Here is a 12,206-nt window from a genome sequence, read left to right as displayed (position 1 = left end):
GGTCAACATGCATTTCATTTGTGCCTTATACTTGCTGGCCTAACCATTTCACATATGTGATTGAGCCTTTGTAAGGAAATGGCTCTCATACGGGTCCTTTAATTCAATGGGATGCACTTTCTCGTAAGTGTGCTTAGCAGAGCCGGCCTAACACATTTTGCCATCTGAATTAAGGACAAAATGGCGCTGCCCCCATTCCACATACAGAATGCAATTGCATAGACAACAGAAACTTTCTTCAACTCCGGTAATAGGACAAGCACCCTCTACTGCTCCTGAGGTCAGCAGATGGGTGCAGGGCAGGTTATTTTTTGTTGTTGTTGTTGTTGTTATTATTATTTATATAGCACCATCAGTGTATATAGTGCTGTATATTAGGCTGACCATATGAAAAGGAGGACAGGGTTCCTGTATCTTTAACAGTTGCATAGAAAAGGGAATTTCAGCAGGTGTCATTTGTATATATGGAGAACCTGGTGAAATTTCCTCTTCATCACATCAGTTAAAGCTGCAGCTGCCCTGCCCTCCTTTAAATCTGGTCACTCTAGTATGGCTCCTGCACCTTTAACTGTTGTGATGAAGAGGGAATTTCACCAGGTTCTCCATATATACAAATGATACCTGTTGAAAATCCCTTTCCTATGCAACTGTTAAAGATACAGGAGCCCTGACCTCCTTTTCATATGGTCACCCTACTGTACATAGTAAAACAATATAATAGTAAGACCCTGCCGCATAGGCTTACATTCTAATAAAATCATAATAAAACAATAAGAAAGGGACGGGAATGACCCAAACAGGCACAGGGGAGAGTAAAAGTAACCTTTCTGCCACTTTCCATCCCCTGGCATCTGCAGCCTAAAACTGGCCTAATACTTAGTGCTAAATCAATTGGGAAAGAAAGAAATCAAACCATCCTGTAACCGTAGGGTACTTCCAAACATAGAGGGTTCTTAGTGCTTGCACTCAAAAGGACCGCTGCACCTATTCTGTCTTTTCTTCTCGAACTGTTTTTTCGAGTAATAAAAAACTGGAAGGAGCAATGGGGAAACATGGGCGAGATACAAATACTGTATTTCTTCGATTCTAAGACACACTTCCCCCCCCCCCCATATAAACGTCTCTAAAAACGGGGTGCGTCTTAGAATCGCGGGTGCGGGTGACCATATGATCGGATTTGCCCGGATTTGTCTGGGTTATTGATGGCAAATCCGGGAGGGGGAGGGGATTTTTCAAAGAGCAGCTCTAATGGGAATTAACAAAAATGCTTATAACTCCGTCATTTTTTAAGATAAAGGCATGAAACTTGGCACAATGGTAGCTCTTAGGAAGGGCTTTAGTCATACCAAATTTGAAACAGATCCGTTCATTCATTGATTTTTTAGGATTTTTTTTAAAAATGAGGTTTTAAAATTATTATTTTTAAAATTGTCATTTTTAAAGATAAAGAGATGAAACTTTGTACCATGATAGGATTTAGGTAGAGCTTTAGCCACACCAAATTTGAAACAGATCCGTTAATCCATTGATTTTTTAGGATTTTTTTTAAAAAATGAGATTTTAAAATTATTATTTTTTAAACTGTCATTTTTAAAGATAAAGAGCTGAAAGTTGGCACCATGATAGCGTTTAGGTAGAGCTTTAGCCATACCAAATTTGAAACAGATCTGGTGCCAGTAGCAAACCCTGTTAACAACAACAGCAGCTTGCAATGAGTGAAGATACAGTCAGAAAAGATATTTGAGGGAAGGGGAGAATGTAACACACAGAGTATAGCAAAAGCTTCAAAGTACAGCGAAACCTACAAAAGTAGGAGTGAGTGAAGTTAATTTCAGATACATTGAATCTCTCACTTGTTCTTTATTTCAGTGATTTTAACATTAAGATGTTATGTAGAACAGATTTGTCTTAAATGTGTGCTGTAAAATCAGACATGTGACCAAGGCTATGTTCGGGTGGACACGCCCCCTTGGTACTGGACACGCCCCCTTGGGGACGACCATGTTGTCCTCCTTTTTGGTTTCCAAAATATGGTCACCCTATTTATTATTTCTTAGATTCAAAGCTTTTTTTCTGTTGGTGGTACTGAAATTAGTGTGCGTCTTAGAATTGATGGCGTCTTAGAATTGAAGAAATACGGTATCAGACAAAATTGTCTGGACCCTTATAAAAGTCAGGGAATGCAGTTGAGCAATTGCACAAAGGAAGCCTCACTTGGAAGAGTCTGCCATATTTACAATACAATGCAGACTGCTTGAAAGAGAAATGATAAAACAAGAAATGCCTCCATCTAGTGGTTATAATGGCAATTAGAAATTTTGAATCCCAGATAGGCAGCAGCTAAATTTAGGAAGAAGATTAAAAACTCTGGACTTCTGCAGTGATTGTATGCTCTCCAACTATGTCTATTTAATTGGTACAATGCCTATTTTATTTACAAGTTATTTATTTACAATATTTCTATACCGCTCCCCATTCAGAATTTCAGAGCAGTGGACAAAATAAAATAGGATAAAAACAGAATAAAAACACATTAAAAGTACATTTTTAAAAGAAACAAAGTACAAAATAAACCACGGCTGGTCTTAATATTGATTTGTTTTCTCTCCATGGATGGCACTGCACAAACATTTGTCATGTTTATTGGTTTATTTTTTCATTTCATTTCTATAACATCCAATAGCTGAAGTTATCTGGGCATTTCACAATTAATGTGAAGTTCTCCACATATTTGGATCAACATCTGAGGGCCCAGCTCTGCAGTTCCAAAGCCATCAGATGTGAAGCAAGTATTTATTTATTTATTACATTTTTATACCGCCCAATAGCCGAAGCTCTCTGGGCAGTTCACAAAAATTAAAACCATAATAAAACAACCAACAGTCTAAAAACACAAATACAATACAGTATAAAAAGCACAACCAGGTAGACACTCAAGTTAGGGCCTTTTCAGAAGTGGCACCTAAATTACAGAGTGCTTTAGAAGGCCCCCTTGGGCTCCTTGCCTTTCAAGTATGAGGCTCTGTTGTTTTCAAGAATATCGGCTGGGCATTTTAACTTGCTTGGCTTTTCTTTATTTATTAATTGTTTTTAAATGGTTACTTCTAGGATTGCTTTTTTTAAAAAAGTCAGATGCCCTCTGTGTGTGTGTGTGTGTGTGTGTGTGTGTGTGTGTGTTCCCTGGATCAAAAAGGAGAGGTTTTTACAATACCCCTTAAATAAAGCCTATTGTTGCTTCCGCTGCTCCTCCCATTCTGCATCTTTTGGGATGGCTCATATCCTGACCTCTCCAGTCCCCTTCCTTCCTTGCCTACCAGAACGCCCCCTTTAACCCTTCTCCGAGATTGAGGTCCCAACTTTGGAGAGGCAGATGGCACGGATTTTCCAGGCAAACTGCGAAGGAGCAGAATGTGGATTCCCGGAGAGGACTCTGACCTTGGATCTGTGAATCTTAAATATCTTATGCCCCCTCCCTCCCCCACAACACTGCTTAGGTACCATAGGATTTTGCTCTCTAAGGGAGTCAGGTCAACAACCTCTTAGAAGGGCTCAATAATCAAAAATGAATCAGACCAAGAAAAAACTGCTTTCAGGTTGTTTCAGCATCCTTGAAATGGAAGCCATTCAGAAGCTTCTACTCTTAAGTAAACCTTTGAATAAATATTTTTTTTATTTATTACATTGATATCCCGCCTTTTTTCCTCTAAGGAACCCGAAGCGGCATACAGAATCCTCCTCTCCATTTTTATCCTTACAACAACCCTGCAAGGTAGGTAGGACTGAGAGTCTGTGACTGGCCCACAGTCACCCAGAGAGCTTCCATAGCCAAGTGGGGATTAGAACCTGGATCTCCCAACTCCCAGACCAACACTCTAGCCACTACACCACACTAGTGTATTTCATACAAGGCTAATTGGGCAGAGCTCCAAATAATTTCTGTATTTAAATCTCACCTTGGAAGATGAAAATGATGTATCATAATTTACAAATCATCATGAGTGCTGATCTAAGAGGTCAAATACTTCTATGTAACAATGGGCATAATCACTTTTTATGATATAGCTGAAAGCATTTTTATAGTTATATAAGTGGCTGTCACTCTTTCTTAGAAGAAAAATATATAGCTTGTTTTATAACAGGGGAAAGGGCATCTCCTCACTTGTCTTATGTAAGGCCATTCATGCAAATTAAGCTGGAATAACTACTGACACTCCGAGCTGTACTTAAACCTGCAAATATACATTAAACTCAGTATAATCGTTTACTGCAAGCTGAACTCATGTGAATTGATTTGATCACCTTGATTGTGACTAGGTTGACTAACAGTCTGATTGTATACATCACTCAGAAGTAAGTCCCACTGAGTAAATTGTAGCTTACGTCCAAGTAAGCGGAGTACAGAACTACAGCCTAAAGTGTACTAAAGGATATTTCAGGCTGGAGACAGACAGACTAGCTTTTTTAAGAACTGAAAGTGCTATCATAGAAAATAGTTTTTCCCATGGTGGATCCACTCATTTATTTCGCCTCATTCTTGTCTCTGGTCAAACAAGTTTTGCAGATTCTTGAAAAGTGACGAACCCCGCAAAACCTGGGAAAGGAGAATGAGAGGAGTGTACCATTCACTACAGGTAACCAAGTCTTCTGAGAGAGGGGGGTCAATTAGGGTGACCCTATGGAAAGGAGGACAGGGCTCCGGTATCTTTAGAAATTTAAAGCCCTCAATGGCTTGGGACCTCGATACTTGAGGGAGTGCCTCTCCTTATATATGCCTGCCCAAGACCTTAGATCTGTTGGAGAAGCCCTTCTCTGCATCCCACCAGCACAACACATTCACTATGATGGGACAAGGGAGAGGGCTTTCTCTGTTGTGGCACCCCGACTGTGGAATGCCCTCCCCTTGGAGGCCCGACTGGGACCAACACTGATTTTATTCCGGCGGCAAGTGAAAACATGGCTTTTTAACAAAGCCTTTAATGGTTGAATTCACTAAGATGGCACATTGTTTTAACTGTTTTTACTGCTTTTAAATTACATATTGTTTTAACGTGGTTCATGATTTAATTTGTTTTTAACTGTGCATATTTACTGTTTTATACTGTATGCTTTTATCTGTACGCCGCCCTGAGATCTTAATGATATGGGGCGGGATACAAATGTTTTAAATAAATAAATAAATAAAAGTTGTATTGAAAAGGGAATTTCAGCAGGCATCATTTGTATGTATGTAGCACCTGCTGAAATTCCCTCTTCATCACAACAGTTCAAGCTGCAGGAGCCCTGACCTCTCTTGCATCTGGTCACTCTATGGTTCTCTGCTGCCAAGGTTTGCATCTAACTCATAGAAGGCAATGGGAACGGTGACAGCGGAGAACAGAGCTAGTATATGCATCTTCATTCTCCCTTGCTGCATTAGTTGTCAAGCTGCATCAACCTTGATCTATATTTTCACCTTAAGTTTGACCCAACATGGTTATAAGCTTGCAGCCCAGACCAGGCCTAAGCAAACTGTCTACCCTTTACCCCACATGTTTGGGGACATTAGGGAGCTGGGTGTATGGTGGAATGTGGATGAATTTCCGCAGGCACATTGGGCTGTTCCTGTGGCTTTGTCAGCAATGCAAATAAAAGCCAAGAGAAAGTGTGCTTCTGTGCTTGCCCCTCCCTAAAGGAGACCTTTCACCCCTCCCTTAATTGCAGCTGGAAAGGGGAGGGAATGAGCTGTCTGCTTTACAAGGCCCTGCAAGGGGGAAGCAAGGAACTAGCTGTCTTCTCTGTGGATTAGCCTCCTTTTTATGCTTCAGAAAGTGGTCCCTTGGATGCCCCAGTCAGGAGAAGACTTTCCCTTCTTGCAAGCTGTACACAAGGACAAACTCGAAGCTCCACCATTCAGATCCTCTTCAAAGAGGCATCAGTTTTGCTGCCAGCATATTATTCTATTCTACTGCTGCCTCCTTTTATTAAGCTCACCAAAGGTAAGTCCAAACTGGACATCTGAGAACTTTCTTCATCTCTACTTAGGATTTTTTTTGTCCAAGCTTCCCAGCTTGGTTCCTTGCATGATTGAAAAGGAAATTGGTGAAGCATAACGAAGAACTATAGTTACGCACTGGGTAACAGAACTTGTAGGTTTCACGGCTGTTTCGTGCTGATAGCAAGGCGACAACTTGTGGGGCTGTGGTCTGTGGGATCTTTGCATACACGTGCTGTTCTAACCAGATCTTCACCAAGCAGGGTATAACCCTTTGAAAACGGTTTGAAAACTGTATATGGAGTGTGTCTTGGGCCCCAACAGCTGTCGCTACTGTTATAAACCGTTTTAAAGCAGTAATATAGATCCTGCCTAAAAGGGGAATGTTCATATTACACTAACTGAAGATTAGTGCAGCCAGCCTCTATATCAATGGCTCATCTGGGAAGGACACAAAAGAATTATTTAAAATTATAGAAATATATAACTGGGTGTACTTCCAGATAAGCGTGTATAGGATTGCCGCCACAGTCAGCCAAATGCTTTCCTGAATGGAAAGCTGTTAGCCAACTTTCCAAAGTCATTGTGCCTCTTTGAGCACAGAATTGCACTGAACAGATGCCACTACAGAAAAGGCGTAATTGGGGGGAAACAGGCAGAGATAAAAGTAAAGCTTTGATGATCTAAGCCTGCCCATTACTGATACCAACTTAACTGTCCAATACAAGCTTAAACTCTTGAAAGGTTGACATTTTAGCATGGTAAGAACTGGGAAGCATTTATTTTTAAGAGACTGATGCTGATTACTTTAAAATCAGCAGGGATTCATTAACATTCTCTGGGAGCTGACCGAGAGTTAAGTTATGTATGTATGTATGTATATGGGATTTTTTTTTGTTCCAGGGTAGTTTAAAAATGTTCATTTTTGTGTGTGGCTCAAATAGTTCTGGCAGCATTTAAAAACACCCCTCCCCCCATCTTGAGTTCCCTTTTCTATATCTGTAACTTTTGCCTAAGTATTTTTTTTTTTAGTGTCAGCAATTCAAACGTAAGAATTTCAATGACTTGATTATATACCGAATCTGAAAACTAAATTGAATTGGATTCTAACTAAAAGTGGAATTTCCCTTTTTCCAATTCCAGTCCCGCATCAGCATCATTCACAAATGATATATGCATAACTAATAACATAAACGTTTGCAGTTTGGTTGGCCCTAATTACGGTATTGTCCATCTCTGGATTTTGGATTTTTGTTATGGATCAGCGCATCATTTGTTTTTTTTTAAATCCTGTGCATATTGACTCACAGGTAACTCCCATTGTGTTTGGTGGGGTTTACTCACAGGAAAGTGTCCATGGGGTGGTAGCCTAAAAGGCATTCTTAGATCACGTGCGAAAACTCCATTTAGGATTGCATTTTATCTTACGTTTAGAACTCGAGTACAGATACCAGAATACAAAATGCACATGTAGTTTACCAGTTAGGAAACTCACTGTTGGTCTATTTAAAATAATGCACAAGAACAGAGATGTTCTCCGTCCTGCCCGTTGCTCATGAATATTTTAAAGGGACAAGTGTCATGTGCTACTCAAAATAGATGTACAATGGGCTTTTTAATCCTTCCAGATACTTTTGTCAGGTAGGCAGAATTTAGGCTTGTGGGATCTACTTTGTTTTCCACTAGAACCTTGAGGTCCCACCAGCGGGAGCCAGGGAAGAATAGCGGCTTAAGAAGGCGGACATAAAATTCCAGAACAAGGGTGCCTCTGAGCATAGGCTCAGCCCAGGAGTTTGTTTTCAGTACCACCAAATCTGGAACTTGCACAAAAAGATTACTCCTGTTTTCCTGCAAGCTTTCCTCAGCAGAATTTCAGCAGTTTTTCAGTATTGTAAAAACAGTATTGTAAAAACAGTGGGAGCCAGTAACTCTTGCCAATCCACTGCAGGTCACTTGGACATCTAATAGTAGATCTTGAACAACGTTCTGCCTACTGTCTGTCTTATTTTATATTACACAATGAAAGATGTGACCCTTAGTTTTTCAGGCTACTTCCCTCAGCAGTTTGTACTCAGGATATCAATGTAGCACCAACTCCTGTGTGTTCAACCTGGGCTCTGAGATTCCTGGCCTTTTCTGTGATGGCATCCATTCTGTGCAATTCTGTGCTCAAAAAAGCGCAATGAGTTCATTTAGAAAGTTGGCTAACAGCTTTCTGTTCAGGAAGGTATTGGGCTGCAATCCTGTACACACTTAACTGGAAGTAAGTCCCACTGAATTCAATGATACTTACTTTTAAATAGATGAGCACAGATTTGTGTGGTGAATGCTGGCTGGATTAAGTGTGTGTGTAATAATAATAATAATAATAATAATAATAATAATAATATTGCTCTAAACAATATACCATTCATACAAAGAAAAACCAAGTGTTTATATAACCTACCGTTCCCACAGAATATCATTCCGAACAGGTAGCTAGTATGTTGTTAGGCAAGTGAAAAAGCAGAGCGATTATACAGTTTATCAAAAAACAGAAAAAACCCACATCCTAATTGGATTATAACAAGCAAACTCTTTTATATCTGTCAATTCCAAAGTTGTATCTAGCCCTCATAAAATCAGTAAAAAGGTGCCAGACATTAGAAAAACTGGCAGTCTTTTGTTGCCTGTCTCTCGAATGGACACACTCAGTGTAGTCATCTCTGCAGCTTTCTTCAAACTTTAAATTGGGATTGCATTTTTAGAATAAAAACAAATTAAAGCAGTCAATCCACACTGAGCTGTATATGTCCATCATATATGTCTGTCTGTCATATTTTATGTCATATAGCCCTACCGCCTCTCCTATTTTAACCTCCTGCCCATCTGCCTCCACCATTCACACACACATTTCACCCTGTTCTTTTGATGCAAGAGAAGCATGTAGATTTGCATATAGAATACATTAAAGGTCTCAGCAAGGACAGCAAAATATTTTCTGGCACACTTCCTTTCATTTCCCATTTTTCTTTACCAAGAGCGAGAGTGATGTTTCCCCAAATATTTTTGTTCCCGCACACACAAGCCTCACACCAACACCATTTATTTAATAGGCATATTCTGTTGCCCTCATTATCTCACTCACACTCTGATTTCTTTTTCTGTCACCTGTCTCTGGCCTTTCTTGTACCCTACTCAGTCTCTGTGGAATGTCCTTGCTCTCAACAGACAGGCATCCCCATCTGTCCCCTTATTTACACAACAGATTATGGCTTCTGTCTTTACTTGGCCATTTCCTGCCTTATCATCTTCCCTATTTCCATGCCACTTTATGTCACAATCTCCTTCCCAATTTCTTATCTCTTTTAGATAACAAAACTGCAAGTAGGATCCATATTTCATCTTATTTCACGTAGACCACTTAGATTTCTTGAAGACTTATATAATAAATAAACAAATAAAGAACAAGGTACAGCACATTTTCTCAATGGGGCACTATCCAGCAAACATGAGTCATCAAAATGCAAAATTCTTAACTAACTTGTCTCAAGGATTCCAATGGAACTTCAATCTTTTCTACACAAGGCATTTATTGTGTACTTCTAATTCCCTATTCACTCTGTTTTATGGGTTCTTTAGATGACACCATGGCCCTCTAGTTTGGCTTCTATTTTTAAACAGCCCAGTCTGCGAGTTTTTTTAAGGCAGTTTTTTTTAAAAAATGCAGTATTATTTGCTAAAACGAAAGAAAAAGTTTTTTCACTTGTACTATTCTGCTACACCACAGTGCCACCTAGAGGTTATGTAGTGGAAAAACAGCAAAAGAAACTCTGTTGTGCTGGGATCTTAATTCTGCAACCAAACTGAAAATAGATTAAGCAGATTAATAGACTCATATAGAAAAGTCACAGCTGTCCTGCTGGATTGTGCTCTCTGAGTACTAGTTGCTGATGTGTATGGAGCAGTTCAGTTAATTTTAGACCCTGGACTTAATGGTCTTATGGCAGTGTATGTGTGTGTGTGTGTCGGGAGTAGATGTTCATGTATAGTACACATTTCTATTCCCCACCACCGCTATCCCTTGCTTTATAATTGCTTCTACATTCCTGATATGTTACAGCAAGGAAGATTTTTTTTCCTACACTGATCAAAAATAAGAGTACTCTGAGCATGTGCAGTTTTGCATTATAAACTCAAAACATCATGGCAACAGGCATAAACAGAGTTTGTTTCCTCGTCAGATGTCACTCTCTGGTTTATCATCTGGGGCTCCCATGGGCTATGGAGTCCAGGACTTTGGCTCAGATTCCAGCCCTAACTGCGCCACTGTGTGTATGCTGGGCTAGCTCACACAACCACTGATCCTTGCTGAGTATAACAGCAACGTACTTAAAAGCTCAGTCTCTGGCGAACAGTTTGTGTGAACCTGTTATTTCATGCAAGATTCAGCTTGGCTTGGATATATGCTTGAAAAACAGCGGTTCTAATGTGTACTGCTAAATCTTGCTCATGAATGTGAGTCACTAGAGCACAGGTAACCTTTTTCTGTATCTACCAAATGCTTCTATAAAGAGACTCTAAATTTCCCCCAAATTCTGGAATTTAATTCCCGAGTTCCAATTTATACTTCCCTCATATAAATCTATTGTGTGACCACACTTGAAATACTGTATACTGGGTGCTGCACCTAAAATAAAGGATATTGTAGAATTGGAAAAGGGGCAACTAAAATGATCAAGGGCCTGAAGTATTCTTTCTTCATAGGAGAGGTGCAACATCTGGGACTTCTTAGCGTAGAAGAAAGGCAAGTAAGGGGAAACATAATAGAAGTCTACAGAATTATGCATGGCATGGCGAAAGTGGATAGAGATATTTTTTCTCCATTATTATTATTATTATTATTATTATTATTATTTATATAGCACCATCAATGTACATGGTGCTGGACAGAGTAAAACAGTAAATAGCAAGACTCTGCCGCATAGGCTTACAATCTAATAAAATCATAGTAAAACAATAAGGAGGGGAAGAGAATGCAAACAGGCACAGGGTAGGGTAAGCAGGCACAGGGTAGGGTAAAACTAACAGTATAAAGTCTGCACAACATCAAGTTTTAAAAGCTTTAGGAAAAAGAAAAGTTTTTAGTTCTCTCATAATACTAGAACCCAGTGGGGTCAATCCATGAAGCTGACTTATGGGAGATTCAGGACAGTTAAAAGCAAGGACTGCTTCACACAGCATATCATTAAACTATGTAATTCACTATCAGAAGATGTAGTGATGGCCACCAATTTGGATGGCTTTAAAAAGGGGAAGAATCCACAAAACAGGAAGAATACATGAAATTGTGCCACCTACACTGTAGGGGAAATATATAGAAGTGAATAACTAACTGTTACTAATTAAATGTTGAAAATTTATTTGGTATAGAAATGAGTTTGCACACCTGGCTTGCATTTTAACTGTAGAGAAATGAGTTTGCACACCTGGCTTGCATTTTTAACTTTTAAAGTACCTTTAAACCATTCAAATGCACCTTCATAGTTACGCCTGTTCCCTCATCTCACCCGTTTCCCAAGTATTCCAAAGTTTCAAAAAATAGATCATCTTCAGGGGAAGATCTGATGTCCTGAGCTCCAAAAAGATTTGATTGAAATGGTGTCATTTTGCAGTGTGGTGTTATTGGTTCTGCTGAAAAGGAAGACGGGAGATTGGTGGAGAAGCTGCCCATGTCATAATGGTCACAGCTAAGTATAGCTGGAGGATGGAACATGTGCAGCAGTTATGCCAGCTGGACCACCCAGGATAAAAAGCACTCGCACAAAGCTAGCTTCCACCATTTTGGTTGCGCCTTCTACTGATCAGCTTCTTTCTCCATCTTTCTTCTGGTTGGCCTCCTCCTCTTCTTCCTTCTCTTGCTGCAGCAGCAGAGGAAGTAGGAGGATCAAATCCAAGATGATATTGGGCGTGCTGGAGACTGGAGCTAGTGAGAATATATGTTAAATGTTATTTTGCAGATTTATGTCATATTTGGGGACTGAACTCCTCAAAGTGCTTTGTGACATTTTTTTTCAAAAATTGCAATGGACAGGAAACAAAAACAGCAAGCAGTTATGGTTGTCTCCCCTGGCTTTCCTTCTCCCTCCTACAATCCTTCCCAGAGGGCAATTGGTCTCAGGTGGCCCTTTGGTGGGGACGTGAACAATCCAGTTGGAGTAGGAGCAGGTGAATAAGTGGGGCACTATATTTTGGG

The 12,206-nt window shown here is 39.8% G+C and overlaps 1 protein-coding gene across 1 annotated transcript in view; it reads left to right on the top strand.

Annotated features, from left to right (window-relative positions):
- Positions 1-5,944: 5,944 nt before the first annotated feature.
- Positions 5,945-12,206, top strand: part of LOC134405170 (broad substrate specificity ATP-binding cassette transporter ABCG2-like) — a 33,786-nt gene continuing 27,524 nt past the window's right edge. Inside the window, exon 1 of the mRNA XM_063136373.1 lies at positions 5,945-5,975. The gene's annotated coding sequence lies outside the window, so the exon portion shown is untranslated. The remainder of the gene's footprint in view (positions 5,976-12,206) is intronic.

This window comes from Elgaria multicarinata, chromosome 10 (genome assembly GCF_023053635.1).
Source record: "Elgaria multicarinata webbii isolate HBS135686 ecotype San Diego chromosome 10, rElgMul1.1.pri, whole genome shotgun sequence".
NCBI lineage: Eukaryota > Metazoa > Chordata > Lepidosauria > Squamata > Anguidae > Elgaria > Elgaria multicarinata.
This window is presented reverse-complemented; position numbering and strand designations above follow the sequence as displayed.